This window comes from Citrus clementina, unplaced genomic scaffold (assembly GCF_000493195.1).
Source record: "Citrus clementina cultivar Clemenules unplaced genomic scaffold, Citrus_clementina_v1.0 scaffold_9, whole genome shotgun sequence".
In the NCBI taxonomy this organism is placed as follows: domain Eukaryota; kingdom Viridiplantae; phylum Streptophyta; class Magnoliopsida; order Sapindales; family Rutaceae; genus Citrus; species Citrus x clementina.
The window spans coordinates 18,851,256-18,879,123 of record NW_006261964.1 but is presented as its reverse complement, the minus strand read 5'-3'; the positions used below and the strand labels follow the sequence as shown (position 1 = coordinate 18,879,123).

At 34.2% G+C, this 27,868-nt stretch overlaps 1 pseudogene; it reads left to right on the top strand.

The window, feature by feature from the left end:
• Nucleotides 1-52: 52 nt before the first annotated feature.
• Nucleotides 53-15,765, top strand: LOC18033418 (annotated as a pseudogene).
• Nucleotides 15,766-27,868: the final 12,103 nt, after the last annotated feature.

Here is a 27,868-nt window from a genome sequence, read left to right as displayed (position 1 = left end):
AAAATCTAATGCATGCAACAATCAGGAAAAATTAGTGACAAGATTTAGTCACATGTTGAGTGATGGTTCTTTGTACAGTGTCAAGAATTTGAAAGTTGTTTCAACTACAAGCAAGTACAAACCACTTTAAAATCAATATAAAATTATTTTCTTGGTTATAACTTTGATTAAGAGATTAGAAGAAGGAATTGTTAAGATTTCAATCAATGGATTCCAATTCGTATCTCCGAATTTAATTGATTTGTGCGTGAATGATAACACAATCCTCTCAGGTATTTATTTTAATTATTAATGTTTGTTAATCTTTAAGTGTATATTAGAAATTATCGATCCTTATATTTTAACATTTATGTTATTTTTCCATATGATATTAGAGATGTTGTCGAAAGTTTACGTGGTGTTGGTGATATTGAGATCGTTGGAGCTGGTTGGAAAAAAAGAGATATAAAAGTTCTAATAGATTAGTAAGTTGAATATAATCAAGAAAACTATGATTATATATATTTTTAGTTATTGTTTTATCATAAGAATTGATTGACAGTTTGACTTCACTAATCTTATTAGTTATTACCTAATTTTAATTTTTTTTTCAATGAATACATCCAATATTTGTTTGAAGAAACACCGTTGAAAATACAATGAAAAATGGTATAGGCCTTAGAAATTATTCAACGTATTCACAAGAAAAAATGATAATACTAAATTTTTTTTTCAAAGCCACGCGAAGCACGGTTCTATTTCTTAGTTAGATATAAATGTTGAGATTCTTATTCTCTATCATTGTTGTTTTAACTTTTATCAAATAGATGGCAACGTGTTGGGTGTCTAAGATATTTTATTGTATTTATGTGGACTTTCAATTATTGAATTATTTATTAATATATTTTTAAAGGGATTTATTTATTAAATTTGAAAAGTAGAGGTGGAAAACATCTAGTCCCTAATCACTTTTACATCAATACAGTGAAAATAAGGCTGCGTATCGAGAACATAAAGCCACCATCTTTCTTTGACTACACGAGCATCTCAAAGACAAAAAAGGCGATTGCCACATGCAAATAATAGATTACAAAGGGTTATTTCTCCATTTTAACTATTATTATTATTACATTAAAATCTCAATGAATTTATATTTTTTTATTAAATAATATATTTTTTAAATCTCGAATTGGTAACGTACTAAATTATAAGTCATTTAATTAATATTTACTTAATTAATAAATATTTTTAATATATTAATTTATTGAGTTTATATATACAATACTACACATAAATTTTCATAATTAAATTTTATTAAAAAAATCGACGGAATATAAAGAGACATCCAGACTTATCGGTATTATAGATAAAAGAGACATATATAAATTAAAACACAAAATAAATTCATGTGTGCTTATATACCGATTTTGCAATTTTTAAAACCATTGTAATAAGGCAGTGGCTACGGTGGAGCTGTCCCACTGTAGAGCACTGATGATAACTATTAGATAATAGCAATAAGTACATATTTAATATTTATTTATATGATCATACGGTCATTATTAATGTTTCACTGTATAGTAGTTCCAACATAACTGGACCTAACAAGACAACTTTCAAATCATCTTTGATTTTTGTATAATTTGTTCAATAATCAAGGATCTCTTACCAAGTCATCATGTTAGTATTGGAAACATTAAGATTCAAAAGATAAGCATATAGATTAGTAGATTACTCGTAATCAAAGGGTAATTTAAAAATAACACAAAGAATGCCTCAATCTTACTCAAGCTTACTCAATCAAACTCCAGCCGTTTTAAATTAAAATTACCGAAGCCTTCTTGCGAAGCACACATAATCTCCAGAGCAGACAAAAATTAAAGGGAAAATTTGTGTGCCTGAAACTGCCAATACCAATAAATTGATTAAACAAAAGTAAAACAACTGTGTAAGCCACTAGTTAGCTTACTGGTGGCATGGTCGCCTACTCTCTTCATCTTGAAGTTGAAAGTTATCAGTTTTTTACGTGTATTTTGGGAGTAATCTTGCTCTTTTTTTAATCGTATCTTCCGGGCATTTCAAATATTCTACTTTACATCAGTCTATTTTTAGATGTACATATACTTTTCAAAAAAGTAAATGAAAATAAAAAACTTCACTGTATAATAAAATTATTTTATAGTAATATTTTATATAGAAATAACTTCTATCTAGTCAAAGAAAATTTTGATTCTAATTTAATTTAATTATAGATCAAAGTAAACTCTATAGTGTAATAAATTATAATTTTGTAGATTTTTCTTAAGCAACTTACCTCTACATAATAATAATTATATGTATATTATAAAAATATATATACTATGTTCCATTAAATATTTTAGATAAAATAAAATATGTTTTTTTAAAGTTGTTTGGGACAATAGTTAATTTCATAAACTTTTTAAATTACTCTGCGTATTTCTAACACTAAATACATATTAGTTTTTTAAATTGGATCTATCTATTTTATTAATATTTATACGTTAGATTTGAAATGCTCCAATAATTAATTATCAATAGAGTAGCATATATATACACGCACTTTACTACTATATCACTTGATCCAATAATAATTACGTTAAAATAATAATTTTTATAACTATATATCTATTAAAATATAACTTTTTTTTGTAATAAAATTAATTTGGTTCAACACCGTCACGTTTGAGAGATTTTATTGTATTTAGTTTTTCTGGCTGTAAATTAGAGATGACGCAAACGCATGGAGCAAGTTGTGGTGGTATCTAGCATGCTGCCGCTTAAACAAAAACATCCAACCATTTATACTTTGAAAGTCATTTTGGTATAAGGCCCCCATTTTTCTCGTGATTCATCATCTCTCTGTCTAGTCTCTAGAAAGAGGTAATCCATACTTGCAGTTGGACTCTTTTTAATTTATTAGCTTGTATTTTTTTTTTTTCAATTTTTGGATAGAATTTAAAAGTCAGTTGAATTGAGTTGAGGGATCTTGGGGAGCAGAGCAAAGCAGAGGAGATCGATTGTGGGAGATTCTGATAAAGAAGGAGAGTATGAGGTGGATGATTTGAGAGAAGGATTCAGATCATCGAGAGGAAGCAGATTCAATTTGATTGCAAATCAGTTTGGATTTGGATTTGGATTTCGAAGAAACTTCAGCGGACATCTTTAATCACTGGTATCAGACATTTCTCCAAAGGCTCAGTCATTCATCCTGATAACAAGTCTGTCTGGTTTCTCTCTCTGTGTGGAAATTCAATCTCTTTTTTCAGAATAAATAATATGGTCTCCGTGATTATTGGGAAAATTTGGGATTAACTGGAGGAATGATAATTTATGATCACGGAATTCTGTTTGATTAATATACAACTTTAAAATTCTTTACATTAAGATAAAGATTAGTGTCAACCGTCTAAAATTCATCGAGCACTGTACGTCGGTGTAACCTCCCCAATCGCTAGAAGAGGAGACTTTGGCATGGTTGCAACCAGTGCTTTTGTGTACCATCCTCCTGGCATTAAGTTTTTCATCGGCCCAAAGTATACATTTTCAAGTTTGAGGTGAAAGGGTAATACTTCCCGCCACTATTCTACACGTGTTTGCTTTTTATTGGCTAACGCTACTGCCGTCATAAAACTGCGTCACTACTAACTAAGCCGAACATCTTTAAATTAAATGCAATGTCAGTGAGTGTCCCTACTTTCTAATGCTTTTCCAAGTTGTGTCCAAAATAAAATCCTCAATCCACAGTTATAATTTATAAATAATTAAAAATTTTGATTTTCTTAAGAACTTATATTTATTTGTTCTATTGAATTCCAAATTGTGCAATGAAATATTGATGATGAGTTTTGCATGTGCTTAGGGAGATACAATTGAGTGCACGTGCTGTAAATTTTAACAAATAAACTTTTCGTTTGGCATTTGCATAGAGAATTCAAATGTATTGGTGGAATTGATTGTAAAATACCAAATAGCTGATTTCAGTTGTTCGGTAACCTACTACAATGTGGGAATAATGTTGCTACTTTCACGAGCTGAAAACTCAGTTCTTTTGTTGAAAGATTTTTCAAAGAAAATTTGTGATACTTCATAATTCACGAATTGTGATTTCAAAAAAAAATTAATAATTTTTTTTTCTAAAAAAAATTGGGGGCAATTAGGGGGGAGGAAATATCTATAAAAAAAGTTAAAAAATAATTGAAAAATTGTGTCCATTTTTTTAACAATTGTTATTCGTACGTCAATTTTACACAATTCAACAATTACCCTTTTTGGTCTTGGGATTAATTTAGTTTTCATTTTTCAAAATATTTTTATAATTAACTTTTTTTTGTTCAGAGAAATACACAAAAGTTTCAGGGTAAAACCACAACTCTTTTTGATTGGGAAAAAAAATCGCTTCCTTACTTTAGGGGATGGGGGTAAATTTATTTATTTATTTTTAAATTTTTTTAAAGTATATTTGGCCTTTACTGACAAAATGGGTCAATGAGTCGTGTTTGTGTCGTGTTAATTTTGCGTCGTATTAAATTTAGGTCGATCCAAACACGTCTCATTTAGTAATCGTGTCAAAATTGTTGAGACATTAACCCGACACAAAAAATAAACAGGTTACCCAACTAACTTGCTTTATATCTATATACTTAACAAAATTTCATCAAACATTTAGAGATTGTTATATATATAATTTGTTGATATTATAAAATATACATATCTACCAATATTTTACACATTTACACTATTGAAATTCTAAATCTATATAAAATCTTATAAATAAATGACTGTATATTTGTTCATCCTTCCAAAACAAAAAGAAAAGAGAGAATCATGTTTAATATTTGAGTTTTTATGACAAGAACCTACACACAAATTTAGAGTAGAAAATATAATGATGTCATTGGTCGCGTAAATGGGTCAAAAGCTTTAACCTTAATCTGACACGAAAAAAAAAATCGTGTCGACTCGGACCTGATTCATTTAATAATCGTGTCAAATTTGATGATTCGTCCCCATTTATTCGTGTCTTACATGCATCGGGTAATCAAGTCGTGTTAAATTTTATCAGTTCTACTTTCAAGTATGCCTAGATTTAGTTTCTTAGAGGATAGATGGTCATAGACTCGGTTAGTGGGTCATAAGTTTGTAGATCCACCGATGATTTTACATAAGGATCGAATACTTTGCTACATTGCAGAGTTTTAAATTGTTGTACTATGGTAGTGAGATAATTCTATACAAAATTTTCTCCCACAATAGATAAAACGTAAACTACTAAATAGAAAAAAAATCATACATAATATATTTTTTAATATTATATACAATACAACCAAAGTCTAACACGTAGTAAAAATATTTAATTAAAGCTTAACAGATAATTGAAGCCCACTAAGCTTAGGATAAAAAATCAAAGGAAATACTCCCACAACTATTAGGGAGATTGAAGCCCTCTTTGCATGAGAATTAAGGAAAGAGGAATGCCAACCAATAAAATATTTTTAAAGATAAAAAATAGATAAAGTTCAAATTAATTTTTAATCCCACGTCCTCTAGTATACATCTTTTATTTTTCAGTACCATATAGTATAAATATTAATGTAACACATTAAAATATAACTTAAATAATAATAACAAGTATTCTATATTATTAGTCTGAATAATGGTTCAAAATTTAGGTCATTTTAAGTAAAGAATCTAAATTAAAATATATACGGAATATAAATAATGGAGTTAAAGATTAAAATGATGACTGCAGGTGGTATCAGATATGGACAAAATTCATACTGATATGGGCATTATATTCATCGTTCTTCAAACCAATGGAGTTTGCATTCTTCAGGGGACTACCAGAGAACCTCTTTATATTGGACATTGCAGGACAAATTGCTTTCCTAGTTGACATCATCTTGCAATTTTTTCTTGCTTATAGAGATAGCCAGACCTATCGTTTGGTCTACAAGCGCACCCCTATTGCTCTTAGGTAATTCAAATTTAATTTAATTTATTTGCTTCCTCTCTCATTCTCTTACTTCTAACTAAGTAATTAATTTTAAATTCTCTTTGCATCGCAGGTACTTGAAATCTAGTTTTATCATTGATTTACTCAGTTGTTTGCCCTGGGATGTTATCTACAAGATATTATTATTTCTTGATTGTACTACTTTTATAGTGCATAAATATTTGGTTATAACTCATCCTTAAAAACCGGGAAATTTACACCAATAGCCATAACAATTTTGGCTTTTTTCATTTTAACCCCCCAAATAAATTTCTATCAACATTAGCCATAAAAGACCCTTTTAGACCAAAATACCCCTCTCTTTCATCTCTCCCCCAACACTCTCTTTCACCCATCTCTCCCAAACCGAACAAACTCCCATCATCGGCGGCAGCTTCATCCCTCGTCGGCGGTGGTTTCATCCCTCTTCGGCGTCCGATCTACCATCTACAGTCTTCAACAAAATCTAGGTTAGCTATTTTTTTTTATTTTCATTAATTTAAAATGAAATTTTAGAATAATAATGGTGGTGGTGGTGGTGGTGGTGATTGTGGTGGTTGTTGTTGTTTTGGGAGTGTTTCTTTCTCAATTTGGGAGTGTTTCTTAAGGAGGGAACCGTTGCCCAGCGAAGGGCGCTAGAGCGCGCGCCGCTCTCCCAAGCGACGGGCGCTAGCTCGCGCCCATCCCTGGGCAGCAGCGCGCGCGCAAATGGGTGTTGTTTCACCAATTTGGTGCGACAGCAAGCCCCTCGCACCAAATCTGGTGCGACAGGCTGCCTGTCGCACCAAATTACTATGACTTTATAATTTTTTTTCCGTCAAGTAAATTTATTTTATTTTTGTTGTAAATGCAATGTAATAATGTTTTAAATATTACAAATACATTTCGAAAATTAGAATCGTCTGATATCGAAGTAGGCAGGATGTATTTTCGTTATGTCGATCACTTTCCGGGTCGAATTTCAAGCATGTGTAATTTATCTTCGGTCGTAAAAGCCAGGAAACAGACTTATCAAAATGAATGCTGAAGCTGGCATTATCAAAATTTGCAAAGTCTCACTTGGAGTGTCAAAGTTTTCCATTTAGTGGGGTAATTTTGTACAATCTTTTACTGAGGCAAGTGGCCCATGAAAAAGATAGTCGTGAGGATCAGTTATGGTTTCAAATTGGTGAGCATTTGATTCGCTTGTCAATTGTTGAATGGTGCCTGGTTACTAGACTTCCACGATATAGCCCCTTCAGATGAGTACCATCTACAGCAATGACAGGCCGAATGTACTGCATAAAACCCTTGATGGAAGATCCGAGTGCTACAAAATAGTACAAGAAATTACCATCTCCATCCTGCTCGAGGTGAGTGACTGTACCCTTATTCGCTGTAGTTAGTACGTGAGAGTATTTATGGAGCAAGTTGTATGACTTCGCAGGGTTGCCTCCAACTATTTCAAGACCAACTTCTCTCGCCCGATATGCCTGCTGGTATGTTAATTGAACACCGTATTCCTGTTGCATATCTGCTCTTATGTTATTCGGAGTATAAATTCTCTTGTCTTGAATATATTTTTCTACGATAATATGACTGACAACCCGGCTCCTTACTTGATTACGTCCATCAACCAATACCTCATTATGACAAGTGTGTACATTATCAATTCTCCACACCACCCAAGGAACGTTTTGCTCGTTCGAACTTCTAGTTGCTCGAATACGCCATTTACATGATTCCGAACAACAGTGAGCCTCGAAACATGTCGTTGTAGACCGTGCAATCTTGAAATCAAACTTATCCCTAAAGGCAACCTTGCGTAGTTGTAATATAAACTCATTCTTCTCAGTAAATAGCTTACCCACACTAATATCATCTGAGTCACAACTGCTAACAAAGCTTGGAGCAACCATGTTCGAAGGCAAAATTGGAGCAAGACTTGTGAGGGAGTCAATTCTCCTTCTCGATCGAACCATAGAAGGAATAAGTCTATTGCCTCTGTTATTCACATAAGTATTGTCTTCACACTCATTCTTATGCTGAAACGACGGAACATTCGAAGGACCGGCTCCTCCATCATCACCATCATTATTGAAATGAGTGCCCCTCATATTATTAAAAGGTTCTGCACAAACATTATCCCCCTCTGTCTCATCATGAAAATCATCATTGTCCCGAAAATCATTGTTGTGATACGGAGAATACCGTTGCTCCAACGACGTCGTTATTGGAAATACCGTTGCTCCAACATCCTGTAACGTAACGCCGTTATCATCAATGTTGTCATAATTGTCGTGCATTGGAGAGTAATATTATTGCAGCGATATTGTCCTTGGCAACACCTCTTCTTCATTATCGAGGCCAGACATTTTGCTCGAAACAAAGTTTCTGTATCAACATGTGGCTCAATACCTTCACTCGGAACTCGAGGTGATGTGGTCATGAATATAGGAATGCATCCAAAATTGGCTACGTTGGATGCCATAGGTAACACAACCCTCACCATTTCATCATCAAATATATCCATGGGCAGTACACATACACAATATAATGTGTTACTAGACCTCAAAGTTGTCTTCATTGTGATACTATATTCATTAGGGTTAATTTGTAACACATCGTATACTCTTGCCAATAACAGATCAAAGAGATAATTTTTCCCAACCAAAAAAGCTCTATTTTTACCGTTGATATACTCTATATGCCCATCCTCTAATGTCTCCCACCAACCATCGTAACGCAATTCAAGTACAACTGAATCTATTAAGCTTGAAATTATAAAAAAAATAAATTATTTGAGCCCTATCAAATTAATAGTTAATTGCAATGAATGTGGCTTTTTGTGCGACAGGCTGACTGTCACACGAAACTTAGTGCGAAAGGTTGCCTGTCGCACCAAAACTTGGTGCGACAGGCAACCTGTCGCCAGATTCACCCATGAAACCACGATTCCCAGTTCACTCAAACTCTCGAGCAAGTTCAGAAAATAACTCATACCACTATGTGATGCCGATTAGTGTTGGATCTGGATAAATTATGATCAGATTTCACTTTTTATCGTTGCCTTTTGCCTTTTGCCGTTGCCGTTGGTTGATGATTCAAGAGTGGGAAGCTACCTTTGGTTTGACGAAAGGGGAGAAAGAAAGTTACTTTTGGTTTGTAAAGAAGGGTAATTTGGGGAGAAAAACGTGTGTTTGGCTAATGTTGATAGAAAAAAGTTGAGAGGGTTAATTGTGAAAATAACAAAAGTTTTATGATTATTTTTGTAAATTTCCCTTAAAAACCGGCTTATAACATGGAGAGAGAGTCTGAGGACTTATAACCGCACATATTATTTCTTGAGTGTACTGCCTTATAAACTCACCTGTGAGAAAAGGGAGACCAAATGCCTATAAGCACATATGCCAAGATTTGTGATGTGGGACTCAATTAGAGTCTGTCACAGTCCATCCCTCTTTCAGGAATTAACAATCACGACGGTTCATACCTTAGTTAGGTGACACACGAAGGTCATGAGACCAGGACCAGCCGTAGCGAGGGTTATCTCTAAGAAAACAACTTGTTCTGGTACTAATTGTTAAGGGTACATCGGGTAAAACTCATCCTTAAAAATTGGATTGTAAAGAGAGGGAGCCCAAGTACTTATAAACTCACATGCCAAGCCTTAACTTACCAATGTGTGGACTTGATTAGAGTTGTTACAAACATAATGATCTTTCGGAGTTGTAAATGTGCAGATGTTGCTATTTTGACCAAGTAGTTTTCAAATTCTCGGGAGACAGTTGGCTAAATATCTGAGACTTTTTTGTTTTTTCTTTCCAGGCTTGTGGAAGAAAAGAAGAAGTTAGGTACCTTTTATGGATTAGGTTATATCCGGTACGAAAGGTGATTGAATTTTTCCAAAAGCTGGAGAAGGATATACGAATCAATTATCTGTTTACCAGGATTATTAAGCTTAGTGCTGTTGAAATCTACTACACTCATACTGCTGCCTGCATATTTTACTATTTGGCTACCACTCTGCCTCCTGAAAAAGAGGGGTACACATGGATTGGAAGTTTGAAGTTGGGTGATTACAGCTATTCAAATTTCAGAGACATCGACATCTGGACACGATACACAACATCTATGTATTTTGCCATTATAACCATGGCCACTGTTGGTAAGTTACCTTTCTAATTCATATTTGTACTCTATATAATCTACAGCATCGCGGATTCATATTATTTTCCTTCATCGTTTGTGTCTTGTAAAGTTCAAATCTAGAAAAATTTATTGAGTGATTGAAGTGCTTTGGAATTTTAATTTTCAATATCTCAATGGGGAAAGCAATGGACACTCAAAATGCCACTTTAATGGAAACAAAAGCTCTAGATTATCTGAAATGCAAACTTATTGTTTTTAAATTACATATCTTGAAACATTAATGGGGAGCCATTGATGTCAATACAAATGCAAGATTTTAACAGTACAATTAAACATATGTATGTGAAAAGGTTGGATCAAGATTCTGTCATCTGAAAAATTTATGCTTGTGTATACATACTAAGGCTTGAAAATGAGATATGGTAATCTATTTCAATCTATGGAAGGCTTATTTATTCAAACATGATTGATTGTTAGTTGTGACAGGCTGACAGCATAGCAAATAGTTGATCTCCACTTGTGATGAAAGCAATTGCCCTGTTATCTAACATATACATTTTGAACTGGATGTTTTGCGCAACAGGTTATGGAGATATACATGCTGTTAATCTAAGGGAGATGATATTCATAATGATTTATGTCTCCTTTGACATGGTTCTTGGAGCTTACTTGATTGGTAACATGACTGCATTGATTGTGAAAGGATCAAAGACCGAAAAATTTAGGGACAAAATGACAGATCTCATTAAATATATGAACCGAAATAGACTTGGTAGGGACATTCGTGATCAGATCAAAGGCCATATGCGGTTACAGTATGAGAGTAACTACACTGAGGCTTCTGTTCTCCAGGATATCCCTGTCTCCATTCGTGCTAAGGTAATACCTCAGTAGGAGCAATCACTTTATGTTTTTCTTCATTCCTTCTATCATAATTGGTTACTTTTAAAAAGAAAAATGATTAAAGCAAAGAACCTTACACAGGAGAAATTCTATTTTCAAAATATACTCATTTAATGTGCGGCAACACATATGCACGTCAATAAATCTAGATCCTTTTGTCTCATCATTTGCTTTCCTTCTCACCTACTTGAAGTCCATAATTATAGAAGAAAGTCTGTGTACCTACTTGAAGTCCATAAATATAGAAGAAAGTCTATCATATATGTGGCGTGGACATAATGTGAAGATATGCTCCTAAATAAGTCTAGATCCTTTTGTGTCATCATTTGCTTTCCTTCTCACCTACTTGAAGTTCATAATTATAGAAGAAAGTCTATAAACCTACTTGAAGTCCATAATTGTAGAAGAAATTCTATGATCATATATGTGGTGTGGACATTGAAAAAATTAGCCGAAACTGCTTCTTTGAATGTCACATATATTGTGAAAGCCAACCTCATCTAATGATTGGACTTAAAGTAGTTTCCTCCAGCAGACTTTTTGAGACATGTAGAAATCTAATATCCATGTGTATGATATTTTCAAATTTTTGCTGGTCTAGATAATAAGAAAGTATATTTGACCATAATCTGGAAAGATTCTTCCCTATTGGCCAGGATTTTCAGGACAGGAATCATCAAATTTAATTTTACATTAACCCAATACCCAAGGAGAGGAATTCCAGGAGGAAGGTTAATGAAAAGAGAGGCTTCCCTCTGTCTCAGAGTTACAGAAAATGGTCTCTAAATCAATGGGGAATTATGTTTTTCATTTTCTTTTCATTTTTCTCAAAGATAGTACCTGAATGATCTCCACAGGATCACAAGCCAAAAACTTTTGTGGCATTTGAATTGACTTCCATCATAGAAGGAATCTGAAAATGGGCACATAAGTCAATGTTTACCTAGTGAACAACCTTTGTCATACGTGATAGAACATTTACCTTTTTAAATCATTTTAATTATAGTATCATTCACCATTTTTTTGTAAATTTGTTTAAAACATATGTTATGTTATATAATATCTATTCATGAATGTTGTCTGTTATATATTACTTATCAAACATAATTTGTACTGTATTTAACAGTACAGATTATCACATTGACATAGTTTCCCTTTCTCTTATCATTCTTTTTTTTTTTCCTTTTGCAGATTTCTCAAACATTGTACATGCCGTATATTGAAAAGGTTTCTCTTTTTAAGGGATGCTCTTCAGAGTTTATTAATCAAATTGTAAGTTTTAGCCGTCCATTTACCTAGTGCATCATGCAAGAAAATGCCATAAATTGAATGTTGAAATAAGGGAAACTAACACTGATGCTATTTAGTTACCCATGACTTGGCACTTCTTTATTGTAATGAGTAGAACATGGCAATGGGTGCACCTTGAAACATGTGTTATGTACTACATGTAACGATTTCACAACTCTTAGCATACATCTTGAATTTTGTATGGCAAGGATGGATGTTTGGCTGTAACATAAGTCGTTGAAAAGGCTGTTTTGAACAGTATGACTTGTGAATTTAGTTTTAGTGCATTGGTGTAATGCAGTCACAGGGCTGGTATGTAATGGCTAGGCACTCTCATAGAACTCTCCTCATCTTCCATAAACATCCTCACTTAACTACTACCGAGAAATGAAAACAATCCATATAAATTATCTTTTGTATTTTTCTCTGTTTTGGCAGGTTATTAGACTCCATGAGGAATTTTTTCTCCCAGGAGAAGTGATAATGGAATAGGGGAATGTGATAGATCAACTTTACTTTGTCTGTCATGGGGTGCTGGTATGATCAAATATCCTTTTGTTTGCAATGTCAGTCATTCAGTTTGTTGTTTTCCTCATTTGCTTTATGTTCTCTGTCTTCTCAATGATTTTTCAAGCTCATTATTATTTTGCTTATATTCCCCAAGAATGAATGACATTTTTCAGCATGTTGCTGTGATTGTTCTTGCCACCCATTTATATATGTTATTTTGTCCTTTTTTCTCCTTGCTTGGCTTGAAATATATGTAAGTTTTTTTAAAAAAAAAAATAAAAACACAGCTTCACACATTTATATATGTTAAACTGGTTTTTCACATTGGGCTGCATCAACACATGTTGAAAGTGGCTGTATTTCATGCTGACCAGTTTAAAAACTTGTAAGTACAATCTATTTTAATATACCAATTTTTTTTTTAAATTGGCTCTTCAACGTATAAGGCACTTTTGATGATTCAACAGTCCCCCAAAAATAAAACAGAAAGAAAACATTTACTGGTTATTTGAGGGGAAAAAAATTGATCTTATAACATGTTATTTTCGTTGTTGAAAATAATGACACTGCAGTGATCAAGTGAACAATCTCTACTTCAAACAGAAAACAAAAACAATGACCAAGGGGAAATTTCTAGCATTGTATATTTCATATCTCTTATGTGCAAGTCTATTGTCATTTTATTTCTTCAGGTGTCAAATTACAATAAAATTGAAAGACAATATCCCTGCTGCATATTTGTGCAATGGTTTCCAAGTGTCAAATATGTGGTATGGCCAGTTTTGCAACATTTATAAGCAATAGATTCTTGTTCACCGCCTAATATATGTTGGTTATCTTAATTGATATTCTAAGCCACTCTTATAAACTACAAATCCATGGAATTATTTAAAATTAGCAAAATTTACCTTTGTGCAAGAGGATGTTGGTGTGGGGGAAGATGGATCAGAAGAAACTGTTTCACAACTACAACCTAACAGCTCATTTGGAGAAGTCTCTATTCTTTGCAACATTCCTCGGCCTTATACAGTTCGTATATGTGAACTGTCTAGGCTTCTGCGGATTGATAAACAGTCTTTTACAAGTATTCTTGAGATATATTTATGTATTAATATATGACTATGCTGATGAATTAATTGCTACTGCTGAAGTTCTACTTTTCTGTTTGTGGCTGTAGTAGGTAGAAAAGCATGACTAAATATCACTGGATTTTTCATTTAAACAATAAATAATTAAGTAGTCAATTTTTGCAATTACATAATTGACAGGGCAAAGAATCCAATCTTCGACTTAAGCAGCTGGAGTCAGACATCACATTTCACATTGGTAAGCATGAAGCAGAGCTTGCATTGAGGGTTAATAGTGCAGCTTACCATGGAGATTTGTATCAGCTAAAAGGTTTAATCCGTGCTGGAGCTGATCTGAACAAGACAAATTATGATGGAAGATCCCCCTTGGTATTGGTTTATTTTTCTGATAGTAGAAAATGGTAGGTCCAGGTCATCGTAGCCTGTTTGGAACTGCAATTGCTAACATTGCTACTTATTTGAAAATTTAATTCTATTATGGAGTTCTTAGTAGTGATATAACCCGCACCATTGAGAAGTTGTGACAGGATAGTTTCTTGTCTTTGCCTATGAAATTAGTACTGTTGAAGATTAAATTAATGCTATTGAACAATGGGTTTTGTACTGCATTTAAATGATTAGATAAATGCTAAAACTCTACGATTTCTACTTCTGGAATATTCAGGATAAAGACAAATTAAATATAAGCATGAAGAACAACCTCTACTACTTTTTATGTTACCTGTGTATATGTTTAAATTGAACAGAAAAGTTTATTTTCAGTTGTACTTTACCAGTTCTTTATAGGCCCAAGCCTTATTGCTAACTCCTTATGGATGAGAGTTCCAAGAAACATGCATTCCAATTTAATTGATATGAGATTAATGGGTTTTTGAATTTCTATGCTGTTGCAAGTTGTCATGGAACCAGAATTGCTGAGAGTTTTTCAACTAATTGTTGCCATCTGATCATGATCTTTTGCTTTCAACAGCATCTGGCAACATCAAGAGGGTATGAAGATATTACACTTTTCCTTATTCAAAAAGGAGTAGACACTAACATTAAAGGTAATTGTATAATGAAATAATTTCCATATTAGTTTGTCTATGAAACTTTAATCTGTCCGTCAAGTCATGGTAACATGTGTCGTTGATTTGTTTTACACAGATAAATTTGGGAACACACCCTTGCTAGAAGCCATTAAGTTAAAGAAGGGGCCTCCTTGAATGTAGATGACGCTGGTAGTTTGCTATGTACTGCTGTTGCCAGGGGGGATTCAGATTTCCTTAAAAGAGTTTTGTCCAATGGCGTTGATCCAAATTCCAGAGATTATGACCACCGGACCCCACTTCACGTAGCTGCTTCAGAGGGATTATATTTGATGGTAAAGTTGCTGTTAGAGGCTGGTGCCAGTGTCTTTACAAAGGACAGGTACCATTGAAAACTTTATTTTGCCTCATAGATATATGGATACAGTCATGCTATATATGTGCATTTAATTCAACCTTTTTGATGCCTTACTACAAATGCACTGATCTGTTTGGTGTCACTCTCTGTGAACCACCTTTGATGATTGAGAAAGAAACCAAAAAATAATAATAAAAAAATAAAATAAAAGAGGAAAAATGTATTCATTGGAAGTCATTGCTTTTTGAATACTTACTGTGCAGATGGGGAAACACCCCTCTTGATGAGGGCAGAATGTGTGGAAACAAAAATTTGATCAAGCTACTTGAAGATGCAAAATGCACTCAGCTGTCAAAATTCCATTATTGCTCTCAAGGCATGATAGGTATTGCTGAAAATCTATTACTACTTCCATTATGCTAACTCTGATCTATTTGATATGTCTTATCTTAAATACTACCCAAACTAGCTGCTGAACAAATTAGTTTTTCTAAAGAAGGTTAAATTATGAATAAAAACAATGAAAAAAAAACTGAATTATAGGTATGTTTATAGAGGATCTTGTTAGTTGGCAAAAAGTTGTCACCATTGGCATAGCCATGTAGGTTGGTCTTATGCTGAGATAATTCCTAATACAATATCTTTCAGGAAAAGGACAATGATAGTATTTATACACTGATATATCTACATGTAGATGCTCAAATGTAATTAACAGACTTGTTAGATGATCCAATAACTTGGGGATCCAAATGCAAACAACTTGCTCAGTTCTCTATTTTTAACTAATAGAATGGGGATCCTAACATAGGATCAATCATTTAATCAAAATCTGATGGATGTTGAAATACAAAACACAAGTAATAAAATATTTGTTAGTAATGGAATCTTTTGTTGATAATTACAAGTAAAAAGCACCCAAGGAAATGCACTGTGTTCCCTTTCCACCCTTGGGATGAGAAAATGCATAGAAGACATGGAATTGTGTTGTGGGTCCCACATAACATTGAAGAGCTTATCAAACTTACAGTAGATAAGTTAGATTTTCCAGGTGGTCATTCGATGTTATTAGAAGATGGAGGTAAAATTCTTAATGTAGACATGATTAATGATGGTCAAAAACTATACTTAATCAGTGAAACACAGTAGGTTATCAAATGAAAAATTGGGTGGCTATCAAATGAAAAATTGCAGCTTAATTCCTGTCTTATATTTGCTTACATATCAGTATATCTGCTGCATTTCTACATTCTTTACTATATATGCATAGATGATATGTCTTACGCATATACATGTTGTATAAGACAGCATATACATATTTGTAGCCATCGGCTTTGATTAAGCATGTATTTTGGTTCGGAATTTTAAAATCTGAGCTTATGAATTATGAGTTACGATGCTCTCAGCAATAATAAGAAGAAGCTTTAATTGAAAATGTATTGAAGATAGCACAAGTTGTATCATTATTTACAGGTCCTTCATTGCGTCGATATCAAGCCAAAAGAATTTTATATCTTTTGTTTTTCGGAAAATGATGCCCGAATCAATTTCTAAAACAGTAAAAAAAGCGACAGATAAGATTTGAAGATGCAGTGAAGATAGCTTAAGGAACGAAGGCTTGTTGTCTATCAAGTGAGGGACAAGCCCGAGTGATGTCAATTCTCAAGCCATCTCAAATTGATCTTAAAAAGTCAAAAAAATTAAGGGGAAATAACGAAAAGCAAACTCAAATTGACTTCTCTCAATATTCTCTAAATAATTACTTCAACTTAAGATTTCTGTGGAGTGGATAATTCTCTACACTCTGACACTCTCTTCTTTAATTAAATATTTATTATAAAAATATTTTTGATTAACTTCATATTTTCTCTTCCAATTTTTCAGCTCCTCAAACCTCTTTGAATAGAATTGTTTGTTTTAGGAATTGGCTAAAGTTATAAATTTTAATGCCAATTAGAAAGTATAATCAACAAATGTCCGAATTCAAGTGACACAAAGAGTGGAAATGAAGAAGAAAAATAATCCATGGCCAGAAGTGTAGTAAAAGTGAGAGATTAATTTGCAAGAAGTGATGGTGGAAAGAGAACATACACATACAATGAGATAGAGAAGAAGACAGATTAATGGGAAATTATTAAGAAATATTTATTTTTTTGCCACATCCATCTTAAAACCTCTTTGAATAAAACTGTTTGTTTTAGGAATTGGCTAAAGTTATAAATTTTAATGCCAATTTGAAAGTACAATCAACAAATGTCCGAATTCAAGTGACACAAAGAGTGGAAATAAAGAAGAAAAATAATCCATGGCTAGAAGTGAGTAAAAGTGAGAGATTAATTTGCAAGAAGTGATGGTAGAGAGAAAACATACACATACAGTGAGATAGAGAAGAAGACAGATTAATGGGAATTTTTTTAAAAAAAATTATTTTTAAAGATGGATGTGGCAAAAAATTTAGTGAGTTCAAATAACATATTGATAAGCATATAATACATATATTTTTTATGCTTAATATATGTTTGGGGAAAATTTTGATGCTGAAATAGACTAATGACTTGATGATATGTCAACCAAATTAGAGTTAGTTTGATTGAACGAGAGTATAACTCACAAAGAGTTTGAAGATTATCAGAACCCAAATTTAGTAGTTATACCAGCACATGAACAGTGCACACCATTATGGGAAAAAATAAAATATCTCTTTTTCTGACTTAAAAGAAGGAGTCAATAGGAATAAATATTCTTTGACCAAAGCAATAAAAAGAACTCATGTCAGTTATCCTTTGATGCCCCTAAAAAGCAACAAGACTACAATGTTGAGGGCCTACATGGCCAGCTATGGAAGTTAAAAGATTTTCTTTCCTCCCAAGGTCACGCATGTCACCATTAAAGCACCAAAGGCAAAAGCACTAAAATAACCTCACTTGCAAAGGACAAATCAGTGAAATTCTTAAATTGTCCAAAATTACCAAAATACCCTCAGGAACACTCCTACATGAGCGCTACATGTTCAATTTTGATAGAGAGCTCTTTTTTTTGCTTTATCCAACTCTAAACCCTTTTTCTAGATTTGATTTGTTGAGAGACTGTTTCATCTTCTTCTTCCTCCATATCTAGGACTTCTTTCTCTATTTTTATACCTCCACGGTAGATTTTGGCTATTTCATGTAGATCTTAACTCTTGGAGGCTCTTTTTCTAGATCTAGTTTCTTGAGAGGCTATTTCACCTTCTTTCTTTATTTTTATACCTTCATGCAAGATCTTAGTCCTCTCATCTTCCAAAGAAGCCTTTTCCCATAATCTTCTTTTAGAAAACTCTCTAATATTCATAAGATCCACATCTCCTTATGTTATTATGCACCATAAACAACCTTTAATAAGGCTTTGTTGATATTGTAAGGAAAGTCATGTAATACTTCACGTACATGTGGGTTGGAGATGATTGCTCCCATGGATGTAGGCCAAAACATAAAACTACATAAAATCTTGTGTGGTCTTTATTGTTTATGCTTATTTTTTACTTATTATGATGGTTTTACTCCATATCATATTTCATATATAGGTCACCTAAGTTATATACCATGATCCTCAGAGATAAACTCTCTAGAGTTATCCTTGAGTTCACCAAAGCTATTCCCTAAGCTCTCTTGAGGTCTCATGTCAACTTTCTAAATTAACGTCCATGAGTTCTACTGAGCTATCCATAATATTCCAAACTCAGAATACCTTAGTTCACCTCCTATATCACCTCAGCTCACCTCTCATATCACCTCAGCTATGCCTCCTATCCCCAAAAGTAGCAAAACACGCCTAAATCCAAACTTAACATAAATCTCCCATTTTAAACATAAATTTATTTGTTTAAATCAGATTTGACTTGAATTTGGTGAGAACAACTACTCAATAGTTCAAATTGAATCCTAGTGAAAATCTAGTTAAAACAACATATATGTATTAGTCATTTTTATTTTTATTTTTAGATTATTGAATTATTTTATTGGACATGGAATTAATTAGAGATTATGGATGAGCAATACATACATTGAACAATTAATAGAAGCCATGGCTTAGCTAAAGTGTACAGTAGGTAAAGACAAGTAATACACATGCAAGGCCATGAAAAAGTGAAGACATTTAATTTCTTCAGCTGACATAAGTCTGTGGCTTATTAAGTAATGGTGGCATTGAATTTAAAAATGAAGCTAATTGATTGTTTTAGATTAATAGAGTTGATGAAGATTTCGAGTCAAAATCCAACAAGGATTTTGTTATGTACTTTGTCACCTAGCATTATACAACATACAGAAGAGAAGAAGAGGAAGAGAAGTGGCAATAATGTTCATCAAATTCTCCCATGGTTTGTTCTATTTATTTTGTTGCTTTACAAATTAAGTATATTTAGGTAATTTTTTATACTGAGTGTTGATACCTAATTTTTTCTTGCCTAGAGTTAAGCCAAGTGCAACAGATGAAGGTACACCTGAACACACAGTAGCAAACAAAAAGCGGTGAAATATGGTTAGAAAAGGGGATTTCTTGTGATTCTGATCTGATGCTTAAGTTAGTGGCTGAAGAATTCAAGTTGAATCATAAAACTGGAGTTCAAGTGAACTTACCTCTCTTTAAGAGGGTAGCATAGCATTTATCGTATACCACATTTTTAGGTTCCCTTATTTTGGCGAATGAGGGCAGTTATTGACTTCACCTCCTGTATTTTAGGAGGTCATGGGATGGTGGTGCAGTTGGCATAATTGGCCCCCAGGTCGTGCCCCTACTTTCGTGTGCTTGGTGGTTTAGTAGTCAATTTTTCATCCATTATTATCGTGTTTCTGTGAGTCTCTTCCATTAATAAGCCTTATTCTTACATTTTTGCCCTACTGGCTTAGTGTCTTTTACTAATTCATGGCCTCGATTGAGAGTTCCTTGTTTCCAACCTCAAGGAGTCCTTAATTCCACGTGGTGATCCTTGTTCCTACATTTGAGGGATCCTAATTTCCCTTTGGAGATCCTAACCCCCTCTAGGTGGTATGAATGACTAATTTCCATATCAATACATATCCTCAATTCATGAAAGGAATTTTTGAAATTCAAAAATCTCTTTTTATGAACTAAATAAATAGTAAATACATGCTTACACTTAAGAATGATTAATCTTTTAAGCCTAAATTATTTAATATTCTTTTTAAATAAAATCATTATTTTTACATTATAAAGGTTTTATATTTAATGGAAAAATGATTTCATGAAATTGATTGTTTTTATTCTTTTTAAATAAATCATTATTTTCACATTATAAATGTTTCATATTTAATGGAAAAATGATTTTATGAAATTGGTTGTTTTTCAAAGTTTATGGTTTAATTGAAAGAATTTTGAAAACTTTGAAATAAACAAGTATTGCTTGAAATTTTGGTAAAGAACTTATTTGAAAAGTGTCATAGCATCTTTGGCAATATCATAATTTCAAAAAGTTTTGGGATAAACAAAGCATTATTTAGAAATTCTGAAATTGGACCTATTTGTAAAGTTTCATAACTTTTGGGCCATAGTACAATTTTATAAAGTTTTGGGGTCAAACTGTAAATTTTGGGAAATATTTTACTGTAGCAGTTACTGTATCAAGCGGCTTACCGGATACTGATAAACGGCAAGCCGGATACGGGGCAGTAAGCACCAGAACGAAAGCGGCTTACCGGATATGGTTAAACGGCAAGCCGGTTACGACAAAAAATGTGCATAACGGCTAGTAACGGCTAGTTTTTGAGTTCAAACTATATAAACTCAAAACCAATTCATTTTTGGTAACTCAAGCAAGCATAAACAAGTGCACACAACTTATATTGAGCTTCAAATTCGAAAATCTTCATAGATTAAATCTTCATTGAGCTATCATTTATAAATCCACTCTTAAAGAGAGTTTTTGTTGTAATTTTCATTTCTCATCAAATTGTGAGAGTACAAGTGTGAGAAACACTTGGAGTGAAGAGATTGGAGAGATAATCTCTTGTTGTAAAGGTTCATTGACACCTTGAAGTCAATTGTAAACGTTTGAAGCCTTGGAAAGGCTTGGATAGTGAAATCCTCAAGCCCGGTGTGCTTGGAGGCGTGGACGTAGGCGGGGATTGCCGAACCACGTAAAAATCCTTGAGTTTGCTTTCTCTTCCCTTGCTATTTAATTATTGTGCTTTGATTGAACTTATTGCTTTCAATTTTTATTAAGACATTAGATTGCTTGTTGTGTGGATTTGCTAGTATAATTTTTAAAATTCCAATTCACCCCCCCTCTTGGGTTGCACACTCATATTTCAGAGCGTCCTAAAGCAAAAGATAAGACAGGACCCTTATCTTTGAAAGCAAACGACAAAACATAAAGAAAAAGCACACGAAAAGTATACATGTGAAAAACACACTTTAGACAGGACATGACCCATGTCAACTTTTACTAAAGCCAGAAAAACTGGAAATCTTCTGTAGCCATGTGAAAAGCTAGAAGCTTTATGGAGTGGAGGGATATCTGGATGGAGATATGTCTCCTGTCTCTTTTTCATATTGCTTTCGAGCTTTGTGTATCTGTTGATAGAGGAGATAATCTTCATCAAGCTCATCTTTCTCTGTAGTGGCTTTAGCTGGCTGAGAAGCTGACTCAGTAGACATGCTTTGAGATTCTTGGGATGGAAGCAGTGAGTAGAAGTCTTCCCAAGGGTCTTAAGCATCCTGAAAGAGGACATTTATGTAATCTAGGCGTTCTTATCTGACGAGAATACCCTAAGGATTGGAACTTGAGCCTGGAGTGTTTTCTCGAACTAAGGGAGTGAGATGGTCCTATGGACATGTGATAAATATCTGTGGGTGCTGGTTGGATATTATTGAGTTCTAGCAGGTAACTCTTGAGGACTGAGATTATAGTTGGGTCATGGTTGAGTAGGAATGGATGTGGAACTAGGTGTTGAAAGTATGGCCTGTGTATGATGAACACTGAGGTAAACAGACTTGCTTCTTGATCAGGGAGTCTGTTTAACTAATGATGGGCTGAGATATTTTGAAGTTGTTTACCATTCAAGTAATGTCCAAATGAGAGATGGTGCATGGTCGAGAGTTGAGATATACCTGAGAGTAGGTTGAACAGGTAGAATAGTGTAGTGGCATACAGGATTGTGAGACACCAAACATACCATAATTCATCTTCTGAAATGGTAAGAGATGGATTGAGAGTGAATCCTGTAAGAAATAGGTATTCAAGATGAAGGGACGGAAAACAAAGTGGTTGGATTCTATAGACATTCATGAAATACCTGAAAAGGAATTTCCTAGCAAAATCTTGAATTTGAAAAGTTGAACTAAAAAAGAGATTGAGAGGAAAAGTCATACTTGGCAAACCAAGCTTTCAAACTGAGCAATTGCTTATCTGGGAGCAATTTGTTCTTGAAGTCAAGGATTTGGGGGAAGAGGAGTTGTCCATCCTGATAAGGAAATTGTGACTGACCAAATGGAATTCAAATTTTTTGATTCCATACTTGACTGCTTGTAAATGACATGATAATTCTTTTCTGCAATCTTGAACTGTCCACTTGCATGAGCGCAATAGGACTCTGTTTCTCCAATTTTTTCTAAAAGAATAGCACTCCAGTATTCATTACTGGCATCGGTCTGGAGAATTCTTTGTCCCATTGTGGGAATCTTCAGTGGTGGTGGTGACTGAGAAATCTTTTTGAGCTGTCTGACAACTGTTGTCTGTTCAGGACCCCATGGTGGGGGTTGTTTCTTTAGCATGCATGACAATTTGCTGGTGTGGACCGCAACTTTGGGAATAAAGTCTCTCAAATAATTCACAATTCCAAGGAACTGTTGGATTTGCTTTTTATTGAGATCTGTGTCTAGAAACTTTGTCAATTCTGCTGCAATATGTGGTCTTGGATGGTAGTGGCCATCTTGTAACACCATGCCTAAAAAGTCGATTGATTCCTTTACAATGCTGATTTTCAGCATTATGCCATGTGCTTGCACAATATCAAAGAAATCTGAAAGCAGTTGTTGGTGGGTCTGGTGGTTGGTGGAAAACAACAAAATGTCATCGATATATACCAGAGCATGATGGAGGATGGAAGAGAATATTTTGACCATTGCTTTTTGGAATAGGGAAGGAGCAACTTTGAGACCAAAAGGCATTACTGTCCATTGGGAATATAGAAAGTCATCTTAGGTCTATTAGAGGGTAAAATGCCCAGTTGCCAAAAACCAGCTTTGAGATCGAATTTTGAAAAAAAAATTGCATCTTGAAGATGGACAAACAAGGACTAGATTTTTGGAAGAGGAAATCATCTCTGAGAAAAGCATTAAGAGGTTGATAATCAATTACCAATCTCTTTTTTCCTCAAATTAACTCTGACCTTTTTTCAACATAAAAGGCTTGACAAGCTCAATCTGATGTTGTTGGCTCAATGAGACCTTGCTCAAGCAATTGATCACATTCTTGTTTGGCTAAGGAAAGATCAGAAGGTGGCATTCCTGGATGAGTTGCTTTTGTTGGATTGATATCCTCATTCAATTTGAAGGGAAGTTGAATGAAGAACTTATCATTTTTCCAAAGAGGAAAAGGATGACTGAACTGAGAGTGAGTTTCAGGACAAAACTGAAGGAGTTTGTGAGTGATGGTTGCATAAAGGGGGGCTGTATCTGAAAGAGTATACAGACGTAGAATATCTGTATAAGGCAAAACATTTGTTTGAACTTGATTCCAGTTGGTGTGATATGCAGATTTTTTACTAGGTGAAGGATATCAAATCCTATGAGAAGATCTTTGTCTGGTAAATCTGAACCAACTATTATTGCCATATGATACAGTTTGGAAAAAACTGAATCCCAATGGGTTTTTTGGTAATCAGGGAGGTTTTGAAGATTTCACCATTGGCTGCTTTGAAGAATTCAGTATGATGTTCCCAACAAGAAGAAGGAAGTACTGTGGGATTGAGCATACTGCGTTGTGCACCAGTATCAAGAAAACCAATAACAGGAATAGGTTTATGAAATTTGGAAGGGAGGACTAAATTTTTTACTGAATGTCATCCTCACAGAATCATCTATTGATTCTGTGAGGATGAATGTCGTATGATCATCATATTCTGTCTGTTCAGAGAAATTGGACTCAACATCTTCTTGATAAAAAAGCATTGAAGATTGTTGTAGATGTTGAATAAGGCAAACAGCTTTGGCAGACTTGTTTGGACAATTTCGAGTAAAATGACCGCGTTTTTTGTAGATGAAACAACGGTTATGCTTCTTTTTTTGAACTGGGATGAATCTTTCTTCTTGAAGTATCTATAAGGTATTTTGCCTTTCTTGGAAGATCTGTGAGGGTGTTTTTGGAAATGACTCTTCTTCTTGGTTGGACAGGTGCATTTTTTGTCATCTTTGCACTGGATTTTAAGATATGGTTTTTTACAGGCTATGGCAAAAGGTTGTCTATTTTCAATGAGGTCTTTGAAGAAGTCTTTCTGTTCACACAATCTGTCAAGACATAACATAGTCAATTGGAAGATTTTTCCAAAAGAAATGTTGGCTATGTTCCGGTTGAAGGCTATAAGCTGTCTCTGAAGTTCGGGCTGAAGTTATGAAGGAAGTGAAGCAATGAAAACATGCTTTAAAGTTAGATCATTGAATCCATTTAACTTGTACTAGAGCAACATTTCATCCGATGAAATTCTTTTTTGGAGGCTTCATTTGCTGCAGATGGTTCTCCAATGAACTGTTCATAAATGACTGTAAGTGTTGTGGCGACTGTGGTATGAATTAACTGAAGTTGTTTGTATTCTCCTAGACTTTCAAACCAATCTTGCAAAGAACCAGTGAATCTGGAATAAAATTCTCGGAGGACTGATTGAGATTGTGCATTTGTTCGTGTCATTTGTACATCGACCCAAGTAGAAAATTCTTGGTGTCTGGCTGGCCATTTGTGATGAGGAATATCATCAAAAGTGAACCACTGGGTTGAAGATGGTTTAGAGGAAGTTTCAGGTGCTGGAGGATTTGGGGGTATTGGTTCAGTTTGTGAACTACCTTGATCTTGATTTTCATCATCTGATTCATCTACAATAGGTGTAGATGTACTTGGTTCTTCTGTCTTTGTAGACGGTTGAACCATGAGAAGTCCAGAGATATCTGCATATTGAGACTCTGAGTCTGAGGAAGATTGCTCATAAGAACTGGAGCTAGAACTATCCTCAGAGGATGAATCTGGATTTGGACCATCGTTTTGTGTACCAACACTTTGATAGAAGTATTGGTGTACATGAGCTTTGTCTTTCTTTGTTGGCTCAGGGGTTGATTTTGGAGAATCTTTAGGTATTGGAGAAGTTTCTTTTGGTTTTGGTTTTGAGATTTTTACTTTTGTGGATGGTCTTTTGGATGTTGATGGTGTTGTTGGAGGTTCTTAATTTTTGTAAAGAAGATGTGAAAGACCAAAGAACTTGTTATAGTCCATTGGTGGTCTGGAGGGGTTATAGAAAGGCTGATATGTGTCAAATAAAGGGGCAGGAATTGGTAAAGATTGGGTTTTGGTAAAGAGAGATGGTTGCTCTTTGTCTGCATCAATTCTGATTTCAGCTTTCTAATCTCTGCTTCCTTTTTGTTGAATTCTAGACCTCATATACGATTGTTAATCATCATTTTGAGATCAACATCTAACTCAAAGATTCTATTCTGCAAATTCAGATAGATCTATTCCAGCTGAGCATTGAGAGAATCCACTTTTGTTTCAGTTTTTGTCACCTGAGTTGCGACTTTATCGATCTTTCTCCCAAGATTATGAAGTGCTTGGTTTTGAGCATTAGCATTTTGAGTTTGCCAATTTAAGACTGCTTCATATTGCTTTGGGGCTTCTAGTTGACCAGAAGAAGTTGTGGCTGACTGCACAAAAGGCTGTGAAACAACCTTTGTTTGAGGATCTGTTTGTTTTTCAAGTGGGGGAAAAGATTCTTGATAAGACTAACTGGAGGAAGAGAACATCAGGCATGACCTGAGTTGTGGTGCAGAAGGAGTTGGTGTTTGTGGAACAAGTTTTCTGTCTTCTTTTTCTATCCATTTAAGAGCCTTATTGTAGATCGGCAAAGGATGGCTGGGAGTTTTTGAATGGGAAGGTTTCTTCTTTCTCCTTCGTCTTCTCCTCATTATTTCAAAGTCTTCATCATCGTCATATGGATCTTCTAGGCAAGGGCAATCAGGGTTGCACATATGGGCTTCTGGAACATCCCATAAGAAGTGTCCATAAGAGAGCCTTGGAGCTTCAGGATCTGAAGATTGTCCTGGAGTTTGAAAGGACATCTTAACTTGGCCATAAGATCTTCTTTCGAAGATGGCTTCAGAGGTCTGGATTGGCTTAGAATTCTAGTGGAATTGCTCATAATTGGAAAGCCATTCAAGTGGCATGAGTTTAAGCAATTCTTGCTTTTAAATATGTTTGGGGATTTGTATGATTATAGGGATTGTATTGGTGTCTGCAAGGATCACCAATGCATCTGTGGTGGTTTGTGAAGTGGGAAGATCTAGTGCATGATTCTGTAATCGATACACTATTGGTGATGAAGTGTGGCTATCTTTGAAGTGGCTGTTTGGTTTGCTCCTTGGAGCTGGATTTGGACATTTATAGTTGTGGGAAGATTTGGGTCTTCAAGGGACATGTTGAACAATACACTTCCAGCATGGAGTGTAGTTAGAACGGTTCCAATGACAACATGTTGGTATTCCTTGAATCTAGTGTCTAGCAGGGCAATTCTAGCTGTAACAGGCAAGCCTTTTCTCCCATGTAGAGTAAGGATTAGCCTCACACCTCCAAGATGAAGGTGTGTATACCCTTCTTGCTTCTAGTTTGTTACGAGATCAGTAGGTATTTCGAGTGTAACATATTGTTCACTCTGAGAGGCTTGAAGAGCACATTGATCTAGTCTTGAAGACTGGATGTACTCTTTGGGTAAAGTTCTTTTAGAGGAAATCAAGGTTTTGATGCTTCTGGTGAAAGAGGTTTTTTGTTTGTAAAGATGGTATGGGCTCATTACTGGAAATTGTGATTTATTGATCTGGGCTAATTCAGGAATATATAAGTATTCAACAAGGTTTTCAATTTTTGAAGCAACATGTTTTTGACAAGAATGAGGTAAAGAAAGAGTAGAAGAGAGAGAAATATGAGAAGATTAAGAGGAAACTGGGTTTGTAGATGAAGATGCCATTTTGATGAGATTTCATCTAGGCTCACAAGTAACACTTGAACACATTAAACTATGAAAATATTTTTATAAATAAAGGTTAATAGACCATTAACAATGCAATGGCAAAGAATTATTATTTATAAAAGTAAGGGAACATTCAATAATTTTTTTTAAAATTTCAATAAGTGAAGAGGAGATTTCATTTTTTTTAATTTATAATTTGGCTAGCTATTAATTATTTGCTAAGATGTAAAATCAGCGCTCAGGATCAAGCATTACACATGTATTAGAAAGTTTGGATAGAAACTTTCAACTTAGTATTTCAACTTGTTCATTAACTATAAATTTCTATTTGGGTCTTATTCTTCTTCTTT